Here is a 23425-nt window from a genome sequence, read left to right as displayed (position 1 = left end):
TTGTTTACCTGCCTATATCATCCTGCCCTGCCTTGTATTGTTTACCTGTCTATATCATCCTACTCTGCCTTACATTGTTTACCTGCCTGTATCATCCTGTTCTGCCTAGTATTGTTTACCTGCCTGTAGCATCCCGCTCTGCCTTGTATTGTTTACCTGCCTGTACCGTCCTGCTCTGCCTTGTGTTGTTTCCCCTGCCTGTATCATACTGCCCTGCCTTGTATTGTTTACCTGCCTGTATCGTCTTGCCCTGCCTTGTATTGTTTACTTTCCTGTATCATCTTGCCCTGCCTTGTATTGTTTACCTGCCTGTACCATACTGCTCTGCCTCGTATTGTTTACCTACCTCTATCATCCTGCTCTGCCTCGCATTGTTTACCTACCTGCATCATCCTGTTCTGCCTTGTTTTGCTTACCTGCCTGTATCACGCTGCTCTGCCTCGCATTGTTTACCTGCCTGCCTCGTATTGTTTACCTGCCTGTATCATTCTCCGTTGCCTTGTATTGTTTACCTGCCTGTATCATCGTCTGTCGACACGTACTGTTTACGTGCCTGTATCATCCTCCGTTGCCTTGTATTGTTTAGCTGCCTGTATCATCCTACCCTGCCTTGTATTGTTTACCTGCCTGTATCATTCTGCTCTGCCTTGTATTGTTTACCTGCCTGTATCATCCTGCCCTGCCTTGTACTGCTTACCTGCCTGTATCATACTGCCCTGCCTTGTATTGTTTACCTGCCTGTACCATCCTGGTCTGCCTCGTATTGTTTACCTGCCTCTATCATCCTCCTCTGCCTCGTATTGTTTACTTACCTGCATCATCCTCCTATGCCTTGAATGGTTTACCTGCCTGTATCATCCTGCTCTGCCTTGTATTGTTTACCTACCTGCATCATCCTGCTCTGCCTTGAATGGTTTACCTGACTGTATCATCCTGTTCTGCCTGGTATTGTTTACCTACCTGCATCATCCTGCTCTGCCTTGTTTTGCTTACCTGCCTGTATCAACCTGCTCTGCCTCGCATTGTTTACCTGCCTGTATCATCCTCCGTTGCCTTGTATTATTTACCTGCCTGTATCATCTTCCGATGACACGTACTGTTTACCTGCCTGTATCATCCTCTGTTGCTTTATATTGTTTATCTGCCTGTATCATCCTCCGTTGCGCTGTATTGTTTACCTGCCTGTATCATCCTCCGTTGCTTTGTATTGTTTACCTGCCTGTATCATCCTGCCATGTCTTGTATTGTTTACCTGCCTGTACCATCCTGTTCTGCCTCGTATTGTTTACCTGCCTGTATCATCCTGCTCTACCCCGTATTGTTTACCTGCCTGTATCATCCTGCTCTGCCTCGTATTGTTTACCTACCTGCATCATCCTGCGCTTCCATGCATTGTTAACCTGCCTGTATCAACCTGCTCTGCCTCGCATTGTTTATCTGCCTGTATCCTTCTGCTCTTCCTCGTATTGTTTACCTGCCTGTATCATCCTCCGTTGCTTTATATTGTTTACTTGCCTGTATCATCCTGCCATGTCTTGTATTGTTTACCTGCCTGTATCATCCTCCGTTGCGCTGTATTGTTTACCTGCCTGTATCATCCTCCGTTGCTTTGTATTGTTTACTTGCCTGTATCATCCTGCCATGTCTTGTATTGTTTACCTGCCTGTACCATCCTGTTCTGCCTCGTATTGTTTACCTGCCTGTATCATCCTGCTCTACCCCGTATTGTTTACCTGCCTGCATCATCCTGCTCTGCTTCGTATTGTTTACCTGCCTGTATCATCCTCCATTGCTGAGGTCAGTGGTCACTTGCGGTCATACCTGCCTAAGCTCTTGGGAGTTAGCGTGGGCTGTTAGCAAGCACTATGGCTTGTTGTAGTGTTTTAAAATCTCAGGTTCAAGTGTTGAAGAAGGAGATTCTACTTCTTCAGGAGGAAAATAGGAGACTGAAGCTTCGCATAGATGAGTTTGGGAGCGAGTGTGAGAAGGATTTAGCTGGAAAGGTAGGAATGGTCACCAGCAGTGAGAGTGGCAGCCGCTTTAAGTGGCAAGTGGTTCACAGTTCAGGAAGAAGGAAAATGAGGAGAGTTAATAGAGAAGATGGGAAGGTAGGAAATCGATTCTCTGTTCTCCAAGACGAGTGTACTTCAGTGATTAGTGAGGTTGAAGGTACCACTGATTCCCCTGCTAATCAATGTAAGAATATTTTAATAGTAGGCGATTCTCAAGTAAGATATATGGACCGTGCATTTTGTAACAGAGACAGAAAGGTCAGACAGAGAGTGTGCCTTCCTGGAGCTGGTGTTGGTGACATAGTAGCAGGTTGGATAATATTATGGCAGGTAATGGGAATAAGCCCATTATCTGTCTTAGTGCTGGGAGTAATGACATTGGGAAGGGCAGGAGAGAGGAGCTGCTGGATAAGTACAGGTTAGCCATAGAAGTAGTTAGGTCTAAGGGAGGGATCCCAGTCATATGTAGCATCTTGCCTAGAAAGGGAGTGGGCAATGAATGGATGTCTAGGGCAATTGGTATAAATTGCTGGCTAGACAGGTACTGCAAGGAACTTGCAATCCCATACATAGATAACTGGGACCTATTCTTTGGCAAACGTGATATGTATGCAAGGGATGGGGTTCATTTCTCTGGGGATGGAGTGGCTGCATTAGCCAATTCAATTGAGAGGGTAACTGATGACTTGTCTAGGAATTTAAACTGATAGATTATAGAATTATGGGTGTTTGTGGGAAACAATCAGGCTGCAGCATTAGGGTTAAAAACAGCAGTTATTACCGGGATACCTCAGTGTTATATCTTCGAAATTGGTCATCCTGTATTATTTAACTATTGTAAGAGAATATGTTCATCACTTAATATTATAGCGCGAAAGTCCCCGTTTATAGCTAAAATAGAGACTTTCGGCGTTATATTATTATCTGTTAATATATGTAAAATACCATGGTATTATCACTATTTTGTTATTATCACTATTTTGTTATTATCACTATTTCGTTATTATCACTATTTTGTTATTATTATCACTATTATTTTATTATTATTGTTAGGTAGGATTTCTTGTGTATATAGAGTTTAAGTCTCGGAACTATCCGGTGAATTGTTCAATTGTTTATGTCCGGCTGACTGACGTTTGGGTCAGGTGATCCAACCTGACGACGGGTCAACAGGCTGGCAAGTAGTCAGTCTGTTCCCTGCTCTAGCCCTGACAACTGATCGTATATTGGCTCTTACGGTGTACAGTTGAATGGTTTTGAGAATTGGACTCTAGAGCTGACTCACTTTGTTCCTCATTACTCTGAAAGGTTCTTTTGATATTTATATTCTTGGTCAGTTCAGTAATCCATAGAGATACTTTACGGCCAGATTCAAAGGTCTTGTTAAATCTTGTACCTTTTGTATTTTGAGTCTACAGTCTTGTTAAGACAAAGACGTAAATGTTAATGAAGACTTAATTACAGGAAGAATAATTAAACTTCGTTATTAATGTGACATTTCCATGATTTTGGACTAAATGTATATGGTAAATTTATTGTACAAAGTATTAAGTTACATTAACTACAAAGAGAAGATAAAGTATTGTATTTAAATACTTTAATGAATTTGAATATTATTCTATGGAGTTTCCCAGTTGAAATTATTTCCCCTAGACTCTAAAATACCTATAACTCGGATCCAAAAATCTTGTTGCATAAGAAATAAATGGTAACAGGCCACATTCTGAAGTTCTTTAAAAAATTTCTTATTTGCAACACTCAGGAATATGTTTAAAAGACAATATTCAAAATAAAGTTGCTAGTAATGGCAAATCAATTGATCAACAAACAGAGACATTAGAGGGCAACGAGTGACCAGCTCCCTTAAAGTTTACTATACAAATAGTAGGAGTCTAAGAAATAAGATAGATGAGCTAAGATTACTTGCAAGTGTAGGTAATATAGATATTATTGGTATAACAGAGACCTGGTTCAACCTGAAAGATAGAGAAATGCCTTCTGAATGCAACATACAGGGTTATAAACTATTCCACACTGATGGGGTCAACAGGAAGGGTGGTGGGGTGGCGATGTATGTCAGAGAAAATTTAAAATGTTGTCTTAGACATGATATAAGATTAGAAACATCGAACACATAATCCGTTTGGCTACAGTTTCTCGACGGATGTGACAAATTAATTTTGGGTGTGATTTATAGGCCCTCAAACCTTGATAGGGAGTGCAATAAGCTGTTATGGGACGAAATTCATAAGGTATCTAGATATAAAAATGTTGTGATAATGGGAGATATTAACTTTAGACAAATTGATTGGAACAATATGACAGGAAATCTTGAGTATAGTGACTTTCTTGATACGGTTCAGGATTGCTTTTTAAAACAGGTTGTGACAGAACCAACTAGAGGAAACAATCTGCTTGAATTGGTTCTTGCCAACAAAGATTCACTAATTAATAATATTGAGGTTAATGATGAGCTTGGGGAAAGTGATCACAAATCACTTAGTTTTAATATATCATGGAATTAACCAGATAACTGCAATCAAATCTGTGTCCCAGATTTTCGCTTGGCCGACTTCATGGGACTGAAAAATTACCTGGGTGGGCTAAATTGGGATGTCCTGACTATGGGTCAGGTAAGTGATCTTTGTTGCCTATATGGCGTTTTTCAGAGCATAGTTCTAGCTGTCCAGACAACTTTTGTTCCGAGTATGGAAATTAGATCTAACAAAAAATGATCCCAAATGGATGAACAATAGATTAAAGCATCTCTTTGGTCAAAAGAGAGGCATATATAGGCGTATTAAAAGAGGGGATGGGCAGTTAAGAAATCAATATTCAATTAAAGAAAGAAATAAAGAAAGGAATAAGAAAAGCAAAAAGGGATTATGAGGCTAAGGTCGCAAGGGATTCAAAGACTAACCCAAAAGGGTTCTTTCAGGTATACAGAAGTAAGATTAGGGACAAGACTGGCCCACTTAAGAGTAACTCTGGTCAGATCACTGACAGTGATAAGGATATGTGTGAAATTCTCAATACCTACTTCCTTTCAGTTTCCCCCAGGAAAATACTAGCAATATTCCTGAAATAATAGATTATGTAGAACAGGATGATAATAAACTATGCACGATTGTGTTAACTAGTGACATGGTCCTCAGACAAATAGAGAAACTAAAACCTAACAAATCCCCAGGCCCTGATGAACTGTTTGCAAGGGTGTTAAAGGAATGTAAAGAGGAACTTAGCATACCTTTGGTTAATCTTTTTAACATATCACTACAAACTGGCATAGTGCCTGATAAGTGGAAAATGGCAAATGTAATACCTATTTACAAGGCAGGTGACAGGTCCTTGGCTTCGAACTATAGACCAATAAGCCTTACCTCCATAGTGGGAAAATTTATGGAAACCATAATTGCCGAAGCAATTCGTAGCCATTTTGACAGGCACAGATTGATTAATGGATCTCAACACGGTTTTACAAAGGGGCGTACCTGTCTTACGAATTTACTAATTTTTTTCACTAAAGTGTTTGAGAAGGTAGATCATGGTAATGAATATGATATTGTGTATATGGACTTCTGTAAGGCTTTCGATAGAGTTCCACACCAGAAGCTATTGAGGAAACTTAAGGCACACGGAATAGGAGGAGGAATTTTTTCCTAGGTAGAGGCATGGGTGACAAATGGAAAGCAGAGAGTTTGCATAAATGGGGAGAAATCAGAATAGGGGCACGTCACAAGCGGTGTTCCTTAGGGGTCAGTGTTGGGCCCGTTGTTGTTCACAATTTACATAAACGACATAGATGAGGGAATAAATAGCGACATAAGCAAATTTGCTGATGACACCAAAATAGGCCGTCCAATTCATTCTAATGAGGACACTTGAGCACTCCAGGATGATTTGAATAGACTGATGCAATGGCCGGAGAAGTGGCAGATGCAGTTTAATACTGACAAATGCAAAGTTCTAAATGTTGGACAGTTAAATAGCCATGACACATATAAACTAAATAATGTAGATCTTAATACTACTGATTGCAAAAAGGATTTAGGAGTTCTGGTTAGCAGTAATCTAAAACCAAAACAACAGTGCATTAGTGTTCGCAATAAAGCTAACAGAATTCTTGGCTTCATATCTAGAAGTATAAATAATAGAAGTCCTCAGGTTGTTCTTCAACTCTGTATATCCTTGGTTAGGCCTCATTTAGACTATGCTGCTCAGTTCTGGTCACCGTATTAAAGAATGGATATAAATGCTCTGGAAAACGTACAGAGCAGGATGACAAAGATGATCCTATGTATCAAAAATCTTCCCTATGAGGATAGACTGAGGGCCCTGAATGTATACTCTCTCGAAAGGCGTAGAATTAGGGGGGATATGATCGAGATGTATAAATGGAAAACAAGAATAAATAAAGGGGATGTAAATAGTGTGCTGAAAATTTCCAGCCTAGACAGGACTCACAGCAATGATTTCAAGTTGGAAAAATTCAGATTCAGGAAGGATGTAGGAAAGCACTGGTTTGGTAATAGAGTTGTGGATGAGTGGAACAAACTCCCGAGTACAGTTATTCAGGCTGAAACGTTGTGTAGTTTTAAAAATGGGTTAAATAAATACATGAGTGGGTGTGAGTTGGACCTGACTAGCTTGTGCTGCTGGGTCTGGTGCAGTGCTCCATCCTTGAGTGGAGGTGACCAGACTGGGTGGGTCATTGGACTAATCGGGGGGGGTCATTGGTCTAATCCGGGGGGGGACATGGACCTGCTCCGCATGGGTCAGTAGGCCTGTTGCAGTGTTCCTTCTTTCTTATGTTCTTATGTTCTTATCATCCTGCCCTGCCTTGTACTGTTTACCTGCCTGTATAATCCTGCCCTGTCTTGTATTGTTTATCTGCCTGTATCATCCTGCCCTGCCATGTATTCTTTACCTGTCTGTTTCATCCTGCTCTGCCTTGTATTGTTTACCTGTCTCTATCATCCTGCCATGCATTGTATTGTTTACCTGCCCGTTTCAACCTGCTCTGTCTTGTATTGGTTACCTGCCTGTATCATCATTCCCTGCCTTGTATTGTTTACCTGCCTGCATTATCCTGCCCTGTCTTGTATTGCTTACCTGCCTGTACCATCCTGCTCCACCCCATATTGTTTACCTGCCTGTATCATCTTGCTCTGCCTCGTATTGTTTACCTGCCTGTATCATCCTGCTCTGCCGTGCATTGTTTAACTGCCTGTATTACTCTGCTCTGCCTCGTATTGTTTACCTGCCTGTATCATCCTGCTCTGCCTCGTATTGTTTACCTGCCTGTATCATCCTGCCCTGTCTTGTATTGTTTATCTACCTGTATCATCCTGCCCTGCCTTGTATTGTTTATCTTCCTGTATCATCCTGCCATGCCTATTATTGTTTACCTGTCTGTACCATCCAGCCCTGTCTTGTATTGTTTACCTATCTGTATCATCCTCCCCTGCCTTGTATTGTTTACCTGTCTGTACCATCCAGTCCTGTCTTTTATTGTTTACCTTCCTGCATCATCCTCCCCTGCCTTGTATTCTTTACCTGTCAGTACCTTCCAGCCCAGTCTTGTATTGTTTACCAGTCTGTATCATCCTTCCTCGCCCTGTACTGTTTACCTGCCTGTACCATCCTGCTCTGCCTTGTATCATTTACCTGCTTGTACCATCCTGCTCTGCCTGGTATCATTTACCCGCCTGTACCATCCTACTCTACCTTGTATCATTTACCTGCCTGTACCATCCTGCTCTGCCTTGTATCATTTACCTGCCTGTACCATCCTGCTCTGCCTTGTATCATTTACCTGTCTGTACCATCCTGCTCTGCCTTGTATCATTTACCTGCCTGTACCATCCTGCTCTGCCTTGTATCATTTACCTGCCTGTACCATCCTGCTCTGCCTTGTATCATTTACCTGCTTGTACCATCCTGCTCTGCCTTGCATTATTTACCTGTCTGTACCATCCTGCTCTGCCTTGTATCATTTACCTGTCTGTACCATCCTGCACTGCCTTGTATCATTTACCTGCTTGTACCATCCTGCTCTGCCTTGTATTATTTACCTGTCTGTACCATCCTGCTCTGCCTTGTATTATTTACCTGTCTGTACCATCCTGCTCTGCCTTGTATCATTTACCTGTCTGTACCATCCTGCTCTGCCTTGTATTATTTACCTGTCTGTACCATCCTGCTCTGCCTTCTATCATTTACCTGCCTGTACCATCCTGCACTGCCTTGTATCATTTACCTGCCTGTACCATCCTGCACTGCCTTGTATCATTTACCTGTCTGTACCATCCTGCACTGACTTGTATCATTTACCTGTCTGTACCATCCTGCACTGCCTTGTATCATTAACCTGTCTGTACCATCCTGTACTGCCTTGTAACATTTACCTGTCTGTACCATCCTGCACTGCCTTGTAACATTTACCTGTCTGTACCATCCTGCACTGACTTGTATCATTTACCTGTCTGTACCATCCTGCACTGCCTTGTATCATTAACCTGTCTGTACCATCCTGTACTGCCTTGTAACATTTACCTGTCTGCACCACCCTGCACTGCCTTGTAACATTTACCTGTCTGTACCATCCTGCACTGCCTTGTAACATTTACCTGTCTGTACCATCCTGCACTGCCTTGTAACATTTACCTGCCTGTACCATCCTGCACTGCCTTGTAACATTTACCTGCCTGTACCATCCTGCTCTGCCTTGTAACATTTACCTGCCTGTACCATCCTGCTCTGCCTTGTAACATTTACCTGCCTGTACCATCCTGCACTGCCTTGTAACATTTACCTGCCTGTACCATCCTGCACTGCCTTGTAACATTTACCTGCCTGTACCATCCTGCACTGCCTTGTAACATTTACCTGCCTGTACCATCCTGCTCTGCCTTGTAACATTTACCTGCCTGTACCATCCTGCTCTGCCTTGTAACATTTACCTGCCTGTACCATCCTGCTCTGCCTTGTAACATTTACCTGCCTGTACCATCCTGCTCTGCCTTGTAACATTTACCTGCCTGTACCATCCTGCTCTGCCTTGTAACATATACCAGCCTGTATCATCCTGCTCTGCCTTGTATTTCTTGTGTTGTTTACCTGTTCATATCTTACTCTGCTTTACTTTTAGTAATTTCATACAAATAATGTGAATTCCTTTTTTGTTGACTTCATAAGTTGTATTTTTTATATAAACTTGTGATATATAATCCAAAATTAATAAATTATCTCTGCTGGCAGGAAACCATTAAAGTTGAATCACTTCTTGAATCAATAATGGGATGCGTGACAGTATCTTCACTGCCATGATGTATGACAGTGTCTTCACTGTCATGATGCGTGACAGTATCTTCACTGCCTTGATGCATGACAGCGTCTTCACTGTCATGATGCGTGACAGTATCTTCACTGCCCTGATGCATGACAGTGTCTTCACTGTCATGATGCATGACAGTGTCTTCACTGTCATGATGCATGACAGTGTCTTCACTGTCATGATGCATGACAGTGTCTTCACTGTCATGATGCATGACAGTATCTTCACTGCCCTGATGTATGACAGTGTCTTCACTGTCATGATGCGTGACAGTGTCTTCACTGTCATGATGCATGACAGTGTCTTCACTGTCATGATGCATGACAGTATCTTCACTGCCTTGATGCATGACAGTGTCTTCACTGCCATGATGTATGACAGTATCTTCACTGTCATCATGATGCATGACAGTGTCTTCACTGTCATGATGCATGACAGTGTCTTCAGTGTCATGATGCGTGACAGTGTCTTCACTGTCATGATGCATGACAGTGTCTTCACTGTCATGATGCATAACAGTGTCTTCACTGCCCTGATGCATGACAGTATCTTCACTGCCCTGATGTATGACAGTGTCTTCACTGTCATGATGCATGACAGTATCTTCACTGTCATGATGCATGACAGTATCTTCACTGTCATGATGCATGACAGTATCTTCACTGTCATGATGTATGACAGTGTCTTCACTGCCCGATTTGACTCTCTCAGCTTCGGCTGACAAATTTCATTTCCCTATTTGAAACCTGGTAAAAGGGCAACATTTTACTGTGGCAACGTTTCGCAATCCAGAAGCGAAACGTAATGTAACAGGTAAAACATCTTGCGTGACTTTTGTGTTAGATACTTCGTACAAGTATCTTGTAGAATGTGATCTAGGTCATAGTAGCCACGAAATATGGCGAGTCTAATTATGAGAATACAAATACGAGCTATCAGAACTGAGTCATGTGTATCGATGCTCAAAACTTCTGATGAATGAGATTGTAAATGTTTGAAAGTCGTCACAACTAAGGCAGTGAATGACATTTTTCCTTATGATTTGAAAACATTAATCCGTTAATATATACAATTTTTTTCACGTTTGTGTGTGTGTCTCTCTCTCGTTCCTTTCACTCTAGTTTATTGACATTTCTTCTTTGATGTTTTTCTGTCGCTAAATAAGTTACATTTTTCACTGTTTACAATAATATGCACTTGTACTTGTAATTGTACTTGTATCTGACAACTTTCTGGTACGTGTATCTGACAACTTTCTGATACGTGTATCTGACAACTTTCTGGTACGTGTAGCTGACAACTTTCTGATACGTGTATCTGACAACTTTCTGGTACGTGTACCTGACAACTTTCTGATACGTGTATCTGACAACTTTCTGGTACGTGTACCTGACAACTTTCTGATACGTGTATCTGACAACTTTCTGGTACGTGTACCTGACAACTTTTTGATACGTGTATCTGACAACTTTCTGGTACGTGTATCTGACAACTTTCTGGTACGTGTATCTGACAACTTTCTGATACGTGTATCTGACAACTTTCTGGTACGTGTACCTGACAACTTTCTGATACGTGTATCTGACAACTTTCTGGTACGTGTAGCTGACAACTTTCTGGTACGTGTTACTTACAACTTTCTGATACGTGTACCTCACAACTTTCTAGTACGTGTATCTGACAACTTTCTGATACGTGTACCTGACAGCTTTCTGGTACGTGTATCTGACAACTTTCTGCTACGTGTATCTGAAAACTTTCTGGTACGTGTATCTGACAACTTTCTGGTACGTGTACCTGACAACTTTCTGGTACGTGTAGCTGACAACTTTCTGGTAAGTGTATCTGACAACTTCCTGGTACGTGTATCTGACAACTTTCTGGTAAGTGTATCTGACAACTTCCTGGTACGTGTATCTGACAACTTTCTGGTACGTGTACCCGACAACTTCCTAGTACGTGTAACTGACAACTTTCTGGTACGTGCATCTGACAACTTTCTGGTACGTGTATCTGACAACTTTCTGGTACTTGTACCCGACAACTTCCTGGTACGTGTATCTGACAACTTCCTGGTACGTGTAACTTACAACTTTCTGGAACGTGTATCTGACAACTTTCTGGTACGTGTATCTGACAACTTTCTGGTACGTGTATCTGACAACTTCCTGGTACGTGTAACTGACAACTTTCTGGTACGTGTATCTGACAACTTTCTGGTACGTGTAGCTGACAACTTTCTGGTACGTGTATCTGACAACTTTCTGGTACGTGCAACTGACAACTTTCTGGTACGTGCATCTGACAACTTTCTGGTACTTGCATCTGACAACTTTCTGGTGCGTGTATCTGACAACTTTCTGGTACATGTACCCGACAACTTCCTGGTACGTGTATCTGACAACTTCCAGGTACGTGTAACTGACAACTTTCTGGTACGTGTTTCTGACAGCTTTCTGGTACGTGTAACTGACAACTTTCTCGTACGTGTAGCTGACAACTTTCTGGAACGTGTACCTGACAACTTTCTGATACGTGTATCTGACAGCTTTCTGGTACGTGTAACTAACAACTTTCTGGTACGTGTTTCTGACAACTTTCTGATACGTGTATCTGACAATTTCCTGATACGTGTATCTTACAGCTTTCTGGTACGTGTATCTGACAACTTTCTGGTACGTGTAGCTGACAACTTTCTGGTACGTGTATCTGGCAACTTTCTGATACGTGTATCTTACAGCTTTCTTGTTCGTGCATCTGACAACTTTCTGGTACGTGTATCTGACAACTTTCTGATACGTGTATCTTACAGCTTTCGGGTACGTGCATCTGACAACTTTCTGGTACGTGTTGCTGACAACTTTCTGACACGTGTATCTCACAGCTTTCAGGTACGTGTATCTGACAACTTTCTGGTTCGTGTGTCTGACACTGGTAGGTGTATCTGACAACTTTCTGGTACGTGTACCTGACAACTTTCTGGTACGTGTAGCTGACAACTTTCTGGTACGTGTATCTGACAACTTTCTGGTACGTGCATCTTACAACTTTCTTGTAGGTGTGTCTGACATCTTTCTGGTATGTGTAGCTAACAACTTTCTGGTACGTGCCTCTTACAACTTTCTGGTAGGTGTATCTGACAACTTTCTGGTAGGTGTATCTGACAACTTTCTGGTACGTGTAGCTGACAACTTTCTGGTAGGTGTATCTTACAACTTTTTGGTACGTGTACCCGACAACTTCCTGGTACTTGTATCTGACAACTTTCTGGCACGTGAATCTGACAACTTTCTGGTACGTGTAACTTACAACTTTCTTATACATATATCTGACAACTTTCTGGAACGTGTATCTGACAACTTTCTGGTACGTGTATCTGACAACTTTGTGGTACGTGTATCTGACAACTTCCTGGTACGTGTAACTGACAACTTTCTGGTACGTTTATCTGACAACTTTCTGGTACGTGTAGCTGACAACTTTCTGGTACGTGTATCTGACAACTTTCTGGTACGTGCATCTGACAACTTTCTGGTAAGTGCTTCTGACAACTTTCTGATACGTGCATCTGACAACTTTCTGGTACGTGTATCTGACAACTTTCTGGCACGTGTACCCGACAACTTCCTGGTACGTGTATCTGACAACTTCCTGGTACGTGTATCTGGCAACTTTCTGGTACGTGTAGCTGACAACTTTCTGGTACGTGTTTCTGACAACTTTCTGATACGTGTAACTGACAACTTTCTGGTACGTGTATCTGACAACTTCGTGGTACGTGTATCTGACAACTTTCTGGTACGTGTGTCTGACAACTTCCTGGTACGTGTAACTGACAACTTTCTGGTACGTGTATCTGACAACTTTCTGGTACGTGTAGCTGACAACTTTCTGGTACGTGTATCTGACAACTTTCTGGTACGTGCATCTTACAACTTTCTTGTAGGTGTATCTGACATCTTTCTGGTATGTGTAGCTGACAACTTTCTGGTACGTGCATCTTACAACTTTCTGGTAGGTGTATCTGACAACTTTCTGGTACGTGCAGCTGACAACTTTCTGGTACGTGCATCTTACAACTTTCTGGTAGGTGTATCTGACATCTTTCTGGTACATGTAGCTGACAACTTTCTGGTACGTGTAGCTGACAACTTTCTGGAACGTGTTTCTGACAACTTTCTGGTAGGTGTATCTGACAACTTTCTGGTACGTGTAGCTGACAACTTTCTGGTAGGTGTATCTGACAACTTTTTGGTACGTGTACCCGACAACTTCCTGGTACTTGTATCTGACAACTTTCTGGCACGTGAATCTGACAACTTTCTGGTACGTGTAACTTACAACTTTCTGATACGTGTATCTGACAACTTTCTGGTACGTGTATCTGACAACTTTCTGGTACGTGTATCTGACAACTTTCTGGTACGTGTATCTGACAACTTCCTCGTACGTGTACCCGACAACTTCCTGGTACGTGTATCTGACAACTTCCTGGTACGTGTATCTGGCAACTTTCTGGTACGTGTAGCTGACAACTTTCTGGTACGTGTTTCTGACAACTTTCTGATACGTGTAACTGACAACTTTCTGGTACGTGTATCTGACAACTTTCTGGTACGTGTATCTGACAACTTTCTGGTAGGTGTATCTGACAACTTTCTGGTACGTGCAGCTGACAACTTTCTGGGACGTGCATCTTACAACTTTCTGGTAGGTGTATCTGACATCTTTCTGGTATGTGTAGCTGACAACTTTCTGGTACGTGCATCTTACAACTTTCTGGTAGGTGTATCTGACAACTTTCTGGTACGTGCAGCTGACAACTTTCTGGTACGTGCATCTTACAACTTTCTGGTAGGTGTATCTGACATCTTTCTGGTACGTGTAGCTGGCAACTTTCTGGTACGTGTAGCTGACAACTTTCTGGTACGTGTTTCTGACAACTTTCTGGTAGGTGTATCTGAGAACTTTCTGGTACGTGTAGCTGACAACTTTCTGGTAGGTGTATCTGACAACTTTTTGGTACGTGTTCCCGACAACTTCCTGGTACTTGTATCTGACAACTTTCTGGTACGTGTAACTTACAATTTTCTGATACGTGTATCTGACAAATTTCTGGTACGTGTAGCTGACAACTTTCTGGTACGTGTTTCTGACAACTTTCTGGTAGGTGTATCTGAGAACTTTCTCGTATGTGTAGCTGACAACTTTCTGGTAGGTGTATCTGACAACTTTTTGGTACGTGTTCCCGACAACTTCCTGGTACTTGTATCTGACAACTTTCTGGTACGTGTAACTTACAATTTTCTGATACGTGTATCTGACAAATTTCTGGTACGTGTAGCTGACAACTTTCTGGTACTTGTATCTGACAACTTCGTGGTACGTGTATCTGACAACTTTCTGGTACGTGTATCTGACAACTTTCTGGTACGTGTACCCGACAACTTCCTGGTTCGTGTACCTGACAACTTTCAGGTACGTGTATCTGACAACTTTCTGGTACGTGTAGCTGACAACTTTCTGGTACGTGTATCAGACAATTTCCTGGTACGTGTACCCGACAACTTCCTGATTCGTGTACCTGACAACTTTCTGGTACGTGTAACTGACAACTTTCTGGTACGTGCAGCTGACAACTTTCTGGTACGTGTAACTGACAACTTCAGACAGGCGCTGACACCAACCAGGGGCTGACACCAGCCAGGTGCTGATACCAGTCAGGGGTTACACCAGCCAGGCGCTGTTACCACAGTTTGGAAAATAGATCCGAAAACGATATCTAATATGCTTTATACACCGAAATGTTAAAGCCCCAAATGATGAACTTGTAGAGACACGTGAAAGTGAATGAGAGAAGTTAGAAAATTAAGAGCAAAATCTAATTTGGAAAAACTGATTAATACCAGAGATTTAGGAAATGATCTCAGACAACAGTGTGTGAGTAAATGATCTCAAACAAGTGTGTTTGTAAATGATCTCAAACAACAGTGTGTGAGTAAATGTTCAGACAACAGTGTGTGAGTGAATGTTCTCAGACAACAGTTACCTGGAGGTTACCTGGAGGTTATTCCGGGGATCAACGCCCCCGCGGCCCGGTCCATGACCAGGCCTCCCGATGGATCAGGGCCTGATCAACTAGGCTGTTACTGCTGGCCGCACGCAGTCCGACGTACGAGCCACAGCCCGGCTGATCCGGCACTGACTTTAGGTATCTGTCCAGCTCTCTCTTGAAGGCAGCCAGGGGTTTATTGGCAATTCCCCTAATGCTTGATGGGAGGCTGTTGAACAGTTTTGGGCCCCGGACACTTATGGTGTTTTCTCTTAGTGTACCAATGGCGCCCCTACTTTTTATTGGCGGCATTTTGCATCGCCTGCCCAGTCTTTTACTTTCGTAGGGAGTGATTTCTGTGTGCAGATTTGGGACCATTCCTTCCAAGATTTTCCAAGTGTAGATTATGATATATCTCTCCCTCCTGCGTTCCAACGAGTACAAGTCAAGTGCTTCCAAGCGTTCCCAGTAGTTAAGGTGCTTGACAGAACTTATACGTGCAGTAAAGGATATCTGTACACTCTCTAGATCTGCGATTTCACCTGCTTTGTATGGAGATGTTAATGTACAGCAGTATTCCAGCCTAGAGAGAACAAGTGTGTGAGTAAATGATCCCAAACAAGTGTGTGAGTAAATGATCTCAAACAACAATGTGTGAGTACATAATCTCAAACAACAGTGTGTGTGTAAATGATTTCAAGCAACAGCGTGTGAGTAAAACACTCATGAAAGTACCAGGAAAACGAGTCAGTAGTTGCCAGGTTTAGTCTGAATGAAAGGATAACAAAATAACACTGTATTCCGAGCATTACTTAATCAAACCTACCCGAGCCAGACTGACCAAAGCTTAACCTAAGCTCACTCACTCAGAAATCATAACCAATATCTTTATGTTTCAAGCAGTGCCATGGTACTAGGTTTCAGCCGGGAAATTCGCAGCTCTTCAACGCCATTCCAGCCGTGTCAGTATTGCCATCTGTTACTTGCATCACACGGTGTCGGCAACCACCACAACCATAGTGTTATTCCAGCTTCATTCAATCTTTAATTTTTTGCCCGATTTGAAGTTGACCACCATCCTTTCCTGGGTACCACCATCCCTTGCTGGTACCACCATTCCTTGTGAGGTACCACCATCCCTTGCTGGTACCACCATTCCTTGTGAGGTACCACCATTCCTTGCTGGTACCACCATTCCTTGCGAGGTACCACCATCCCTTGCTGGTACCACCATTCCTTGTGAGGTACCACCATCCCTTGCTGTTACCACCATCCCTTGGTGGTACCACCATCCCTTGCGAGGTACCATCATCCCTTGCTGGTACCACCATCTCTTGCTAGTATCATCATCCATTGTTGGCTGGTGCCACCATCCCTTGTTGGGTACCACTATCCCATTCTGGTACTAACATCCCTTGTTGGTACAATCATCGCTGGTACCATTTGCTGGTACCATCATCCTTTACTGCTACCACCATCCTTTGTGGGTATCACCATCCCTTGCTTTGTATAACCATCCCTTGCTGAGTACCACCATCCCTTCTTGGGTACTACCAGTTATCTCCCACAATAATGTACCACCAGCCATCAACTACAACTAAATACCATCAGCCATCAAGCCACACTTGGTACCACAAATTATCAACCCACGCAACGTTCGATCAGGCATCATGCATAGGTAAGCACCACCAGTCATCAACTGTTGCTAGTAACCACTAGGTACGAACCACCGGTTACTAACAGCTCACAACTACAGCTAGGTATTATCAACTTTCCTACATATTCTACTGGAGAACGTGTACCTGCGGAAGGAAACGTTAAATGTTGTGCTTTCCTCTGGGTCTTTCGTTATACTGCTTCCTCAGTCACAATAAATATGTATTTAAGTCAATGAATATACATAATGCAATCTATTATTTGAATCTCATTTTATTTCGAAACCTGATTGTAGAGTATCTTAGATATAATGCTACCTGTCAGGTTATGACTCAAAATAAAATTCACTGGTCAACAACCAAAATGCTTCCGAGACCAGAGTAGCAATTTCCAACTAATTTTAGGTCACTGATAATGAATATCAAGGTTAAAATTGTTTGTTAGCTCTACTTTTCAATATACACCTACGTGTCACAACAGGTTCCAACACGCTTGTGGCAGTGTGTTTCTTACCACACTCACAGTCTGACTGACCTTCATTATTGTTCCAGCAGTCATAGAAGGTGGTTGTGATGTGCAAGTTTATATTTTGAGGTGAAAGGTAGGTGATTTTCTTAGCCAAACAGGGCGGATACACCAAGTACTGCTGCTTTCTGTGTGAATAGGACATCAGGAGAGACTGGCCACCTCGTCAATCATTGGAGCCTGGGATGAAAAATGTTCAACATTCACCTCTCATTGAACCAAACAAAATTTTGCTACCACCACTATACACAAAACTGGGGCTCATGAAAAACTTTGTGAAAGCTCTGGACAAATCCCGTCAGGGATTCAAGTATTTAACATCAAAATTCCCCTCACTGAGCGACGCTAAAATAAGAAAGGAAGTCTTCAGTGGTCCTCAGATTCGACAGCTTCTTAAAGATGGTGACTTTGAATCAGACCTTCATGGGGAGGAGAAAGCTGCTTGAGAAGCATTCAAGTTAGTGGCGAAGGGATTTCTCGGAAACAGAAGGGAAGGCAACTATGAAGAATTGGTGGAAAACCTCATCAAGGCTTACAAGAACATGGGATGTAACTTGTCACTTAAAATCCACTTTTTGGACTCACATTTAGACTTTTTTCCAGCGAACTGTGAGGCAGTTAGTGACGAACATGGTGAAAGGTTTCACCAAGATATTTCAACCATGGAAAAATGGTACCAGGGCAAATGGGGCACAAGAATGCTTGCAGACTGTTCCTGGACGTTAGCAAGAGATGATTCTTCAGCCCGCTATCAGCGACAAGCAAAAATGCAGAGAGTAGGTACGGATTAGAATTTAGAACATACTAACGCATATTGCACATTATAATAAAATAATCAGATATTACGTGTCCCGTATCTTTAAACCTATAACATTAAGCATTTTTCAAGGTGATATTTGGATGCAGGACATAAAAATACATAAGAATTAACTAATCTAATTTAAGAAGTATACAACTTTTCAAAAATTGTTGATCGACTAACATCCAGACACCTGTTTATTTCTTGTTGAACAGGGAAGGGACGTGTAAGAAGACTTGCCCATACGTCTCATTCTGCCTGGAATTCGAAAATGATTTTATCGGTTGTGAATACTGCTTTAAGCGGATTATTTTTTTTAGATTTTGTCGCCGGAGCGGCTGGTTAAATGTGCACTCCATAACCATCCTTTGGACAGAACCACAAATGTATGTGGATACACAAAAAAAAACTAGGAACGAGGCCTTAAAACGGATAATCACTAATCTTCTGGTCACAGTACATTTATTGTGGTGCAGCCACTCCTGGTGGTCCTGCTGGCCCTAAGCTGCTAAGCTGAAAAAAGGGAATGTTATCCTATAAACGTTCAGATGGCAATTTTCACGCTTTACTAATTTGATTAGATCCTGGCACCAGGATAATGGTGCCTCTCCCTCATTAAAGAGAAGCTGCACCCGTCATGCAAGGGATGTACTGCCGGGCTAAGCTTGCAGAATATTTTACGTCTTCTCTGGGCTATAAGTGAGCATACATCTTGGAGGTACTAATTGTTAATTAATAAAAAAGAATGAAAACAGAGACTGAAGTGAGGGACGACAGCAACCAGGTGTGGCAGTCAGGGAAGTAACGACGGTTTCCAGATCACAATAAGCTGAGGCATGAGCCAGCATTATGACCATTAGTTTACACCGTTCTGGCCATTACCATCACTGATACATTACCTTTACTACCAAAGGAAGTTCAGATTGGCACTTATCCCGGTTATAACCTAATATACTCCCTCAGAATTGCAGCTAGGAACACGAAAAATCACTAAAATTCTATTTCAGTCATAATATGTTAATCTTTGAGCACTGCATGCTCTTGGTTGTAAAGTGCTCTTGTTGCAAGGAGATTCAGCTTGCATCCATGTCTCTGGGTGAAGCTTGCTTACTTCTCATTACCTGAGAGGGAGGGCAGGCAATCCAAGAAAGTTGTGCATACGCAAGCGCACTTTTGCGCTTGCGTCTTGAGAAAAGAATCTACTCCAGTTTGTTTACATTGCCATCGCTTGCCTTGCTAACTTTGCTGGCTGATTTATTCACGAACGGGTGCTACAGCCCATCACGCTAGCACGTGTCTTAGTAATTGTCAAGTTTTACCTATAGGATATTCATGTCGCCTTCGGTTTCTAACACACTTTCATTCTTACCATTGCTCCAGCATTAACATAATGCTACCAAGGGACCATTATCCTTTGTGTCTTTTTTCAGAAGCAAATGCAATCCGCCCTCTCTCTCTCTCTCTCACTTTCTTTCTCACTCTCTTTCTCTACAGCCAGTTTCACAGCACTCTCTTCCGACTGTTCGATTTTTGGAGGGACAGAACTGGAGTTGACTGGATATTTCGATATTTCATGGTCGCCGACCAATTCTAAGTCATTATCCTTTATCCAACTGAGGCTGCAGAAGTTGCTGAAGCAGCTGATATGTGCGCCGAGGTTCGAAACTTTTACAAAGACCTTGAGGGATCAAACCCCAAGGCAGACAATTCCAAAGAGACAAAGTAATCAACAAAAAAATCCACCTGCCTTCTCACCAGTGTGTTTTCCTTGCACTGAGTCCATCTAAAAAAAAGGACTTTACTGACTGCTTGACTAGAGCTCGTTTTTGACCCACCTGGGACAATTAAAGAGAGGAATGTCTTCAACACTCATTGTGTCGCTGGAATTGCATGTATAATAATATCTGACACACTGTTCCCAAACATTAAAACCTCTGAAGCTACTATCGTTTGCAGATTACTTATTCCGTGTAAACACAGTGGTACCATATTTTATAGATAAGGTATGCTATAATAAATACTGTGGTGTTAAATAAGAGGGAAGTGATAAGCCTAGCAGGAACCATGATGCAGTACAATCTGTGGAAATACGAGAAAGTGTACAGTTTTGTGGAAATACGATAAAGGTGCTGAGTTGTGAGTGGTTGCAGTATATACAACAGAAAGCCAAATACTCTTCTAGTAAACTTTCTACACCATTCGTTCTACCATAGCTAACAACTGTGATACCATAGTATTCAGTGTGGTGGAGTTAGAAAAAATTCTAGAAAATGTCAGATACAGTGATACATGAAAACCCAAAATCTCAGGCAGTAAAAAAGCCGCCAGCAGACACCAGTACCCTCAATATCCTCGGTACACTTTTACAACAACATACTTTTTCTATAATTTTTATATACCAAACACTGAAAAAAACATATAAATGGAATCATGATAATTGTGTAAACATACAGCAGTTCACCACTAACGATATTACATCAGAAAAATGTTTTTGAGTTTGGCTGGGTGAGAGAAACCTGTGGGAGAAAATTACATTTATTATAAAAGACAGAAACACCAACAGAAAACTTGAAGAAACAAGTAAAGACAAAGATTTACAAGTTCCAGAAATACAAAATAAGAATATTGCTGGAGATGAAAAAAAGTGGATGATGCTTCGGGAAACAGTATTGATACAGTACCAGTAAACCTGGTGGAGGCGCTGGTGTTAGCACAGGCGCTGTAGATAATGGGGAAGCAAAAAAATAAAAATGCATCAGTAGGGCACCCAGCCATAAAAAAATCCTGGCAAATAGAAATGAAATCTATGCAAATTCTGTGTCATGCATATCTGTAGGCAAGCAATATTTGCAAGAACAGGTGAGATGTGCAGTTCTGACCATCTCAAAAAATACCACGACCTCATGAGCAAAATAAAGACAATGCTAAGACACATGCTGTCAGGCACACCACTGAAAGAGGACAAGAATATACAGATCACTCAGAACATGGAAAACAAACCAGGAAAGTTACAACCACTCCAGAGACAGATTTCTTAGTGCCAGGATGAAAAAAAAGCTGGCAAGAAATGACAGGAATACACCACCACCTCGGATCACTACTGGAGTGGAGGCACAGTCAGTGACCACTTCAGAACAACAGATATTAATGCCAGCAAACAAAGCCCCCTACATACCATCAAAAAGACAATATTTATCTTTGCAAATATACAGGGTCTAAAGCCATCAACAAATAACCAAATCTTTCATCAGTGGACTGCTCATGGAGTCACATGCAATACTTGCAGCTTTCACAGAGACCCACATAAAGGATCACTTTGCCAACGAAATATGGATCCCAGGTTATAACTTATTCAGATGCAACAGAATCAACAGGCAACAAGGGGGGAGAGGCTTGGCATGCATGTCAGAGTCGCTCATTTGCTCGGGATTACTAAACACCTGTTCTCTTTGCAAGCGGACACAACCAGATCTTCAAATGGGCCACTCAAAACAATATGAAGTTCAATAAAGAGAAATTTCAATTACTCAGATATGGAAACCTTGAGGAAATTAAGACTGTATCAGGGTATACAACAAATTCTAACCCTACAATAGAGCGAAAAAGTAATGTGAAGGACCTGGGAGTGATAATGTCAGAGGATTTTGCCTTCAAAGACCACAACAATGTAACTACCGCATCTGCTAGGAAAATGATAGGATGGATAATGAGAACCTTCAAAATTAGGGACACCAAGCCCATGATGATTCTCTTCAAATCTCATGTTCTCTCTAGGCTGGAATACTGCTGTACACTAACTGCCCTCTTCAAGGCAGGCGAAATTTCAGACCTGGAGAGTGTACAAAGAACTTTCACGGCACACTTAAGGTAAGGCACATAAATTACTTGGAACGGTTGAAGGTCCTTGATTTGTATTCCCTGGAATACAAGACAGTGAGACAGATACATGATAATATACAGAGAGAGATACATGATAATATACACTTGGAAAATCCTAGAGGGATACGTACCAAACTTGCACACGAAAATCACTCCCTATGAGAGCAAAAGACTCGCCAGGAGATGCAACATTCCCACAATGTAAAGCAGGGGTGACACGAGTATACTGAGAGACAACACATTATGTAAGTGTCTGGGGCCCAAGACTGCTCAACAGTCTCCCAGCATACATAGGGGAGATTACCAGTAGACCCCTCGCTGACTTCAAAAAAGCACCGGACAGGCACCTAAAGTCAGTACCTGACCAGCCGGGCTGTGGTTCGTACGTCTGTTTCCATGCGGCCAGCAGTAACAGCCTGGTTGATCAAACCCTGATCCACCACGAGGCCTGGTCTCAGACCGAGCCTCGGGGGCGTTGACCCCCCGAAAAACTTTCCAGGTATGCTCCAGGTATACCTTACACGATATAGCTGACGTTTTGGCAGTAAAGACTGAGGACGAGAAGCTTGTCATTGTGATCGTATTCATACCTCCTGATGCAGCCTCCCAACAGTTCCAGGAACAGCCTTTGGAGGCACTGGGCAGAGAAATAGCAAATATCGAACTTAAGCTTAAGGAATCATACAAAAAAAGAGAAAGAAACACAGGAAGAACTTCAAGCCATAACTGAGACTGAAAAAAAATACTTCCTTTCTTATGCCAAATCTAATGTAAAAACAAAATCGAGTACTGGACCTCTGCTTCAACAAGATGGGACTTACAAAGATGACAGCAAACAAATGACTGAGATATTCAAGTCCCAGTATGACTCAGCATTTACTGAGCCATAAATCAGACAAAGGGTCGACAATTTCAATGAACTTTTTATGACCGAGACTAAAAATTTGGTCAATTCAAATTCTTCTGATGTTATCCTATCATAATGCACCAGACCCAGACTCGTGGAGCTCCGTGTTCATCGGGAATTGCAAGAAGCCCTTTTCACGTGCCTTTAGTATTCTATGGAGAGAGAGAGAGCATGGACACAGGGGTCATCCTACAGTCACTATAAACAACAGAAATCGCCCCACCCCACAAAATTGGCAGTAAAACAATTACAAAGAATT

The sequence above is a fragment of the Cherax quadricarinatus genome, chromosome 1 (genome assembly GCF_038502225.1).
Source record: "Cherax quadricarinatus isolate ZL_2023a chromosome 1, ASM3850222v1, whole genome shotgun sequence".
Taxonomy (NCBI): Eukaryota; Metazoa; Arthropoda; class Malacostraca; order Decapoda; family Parastacidae; genus Cherax; species Cherax quadricarinatus.
The sequence above is the reverse complement of the archived record's forward strand: the minus strand, read 5'-3'. Positions refer to the sequence as shown.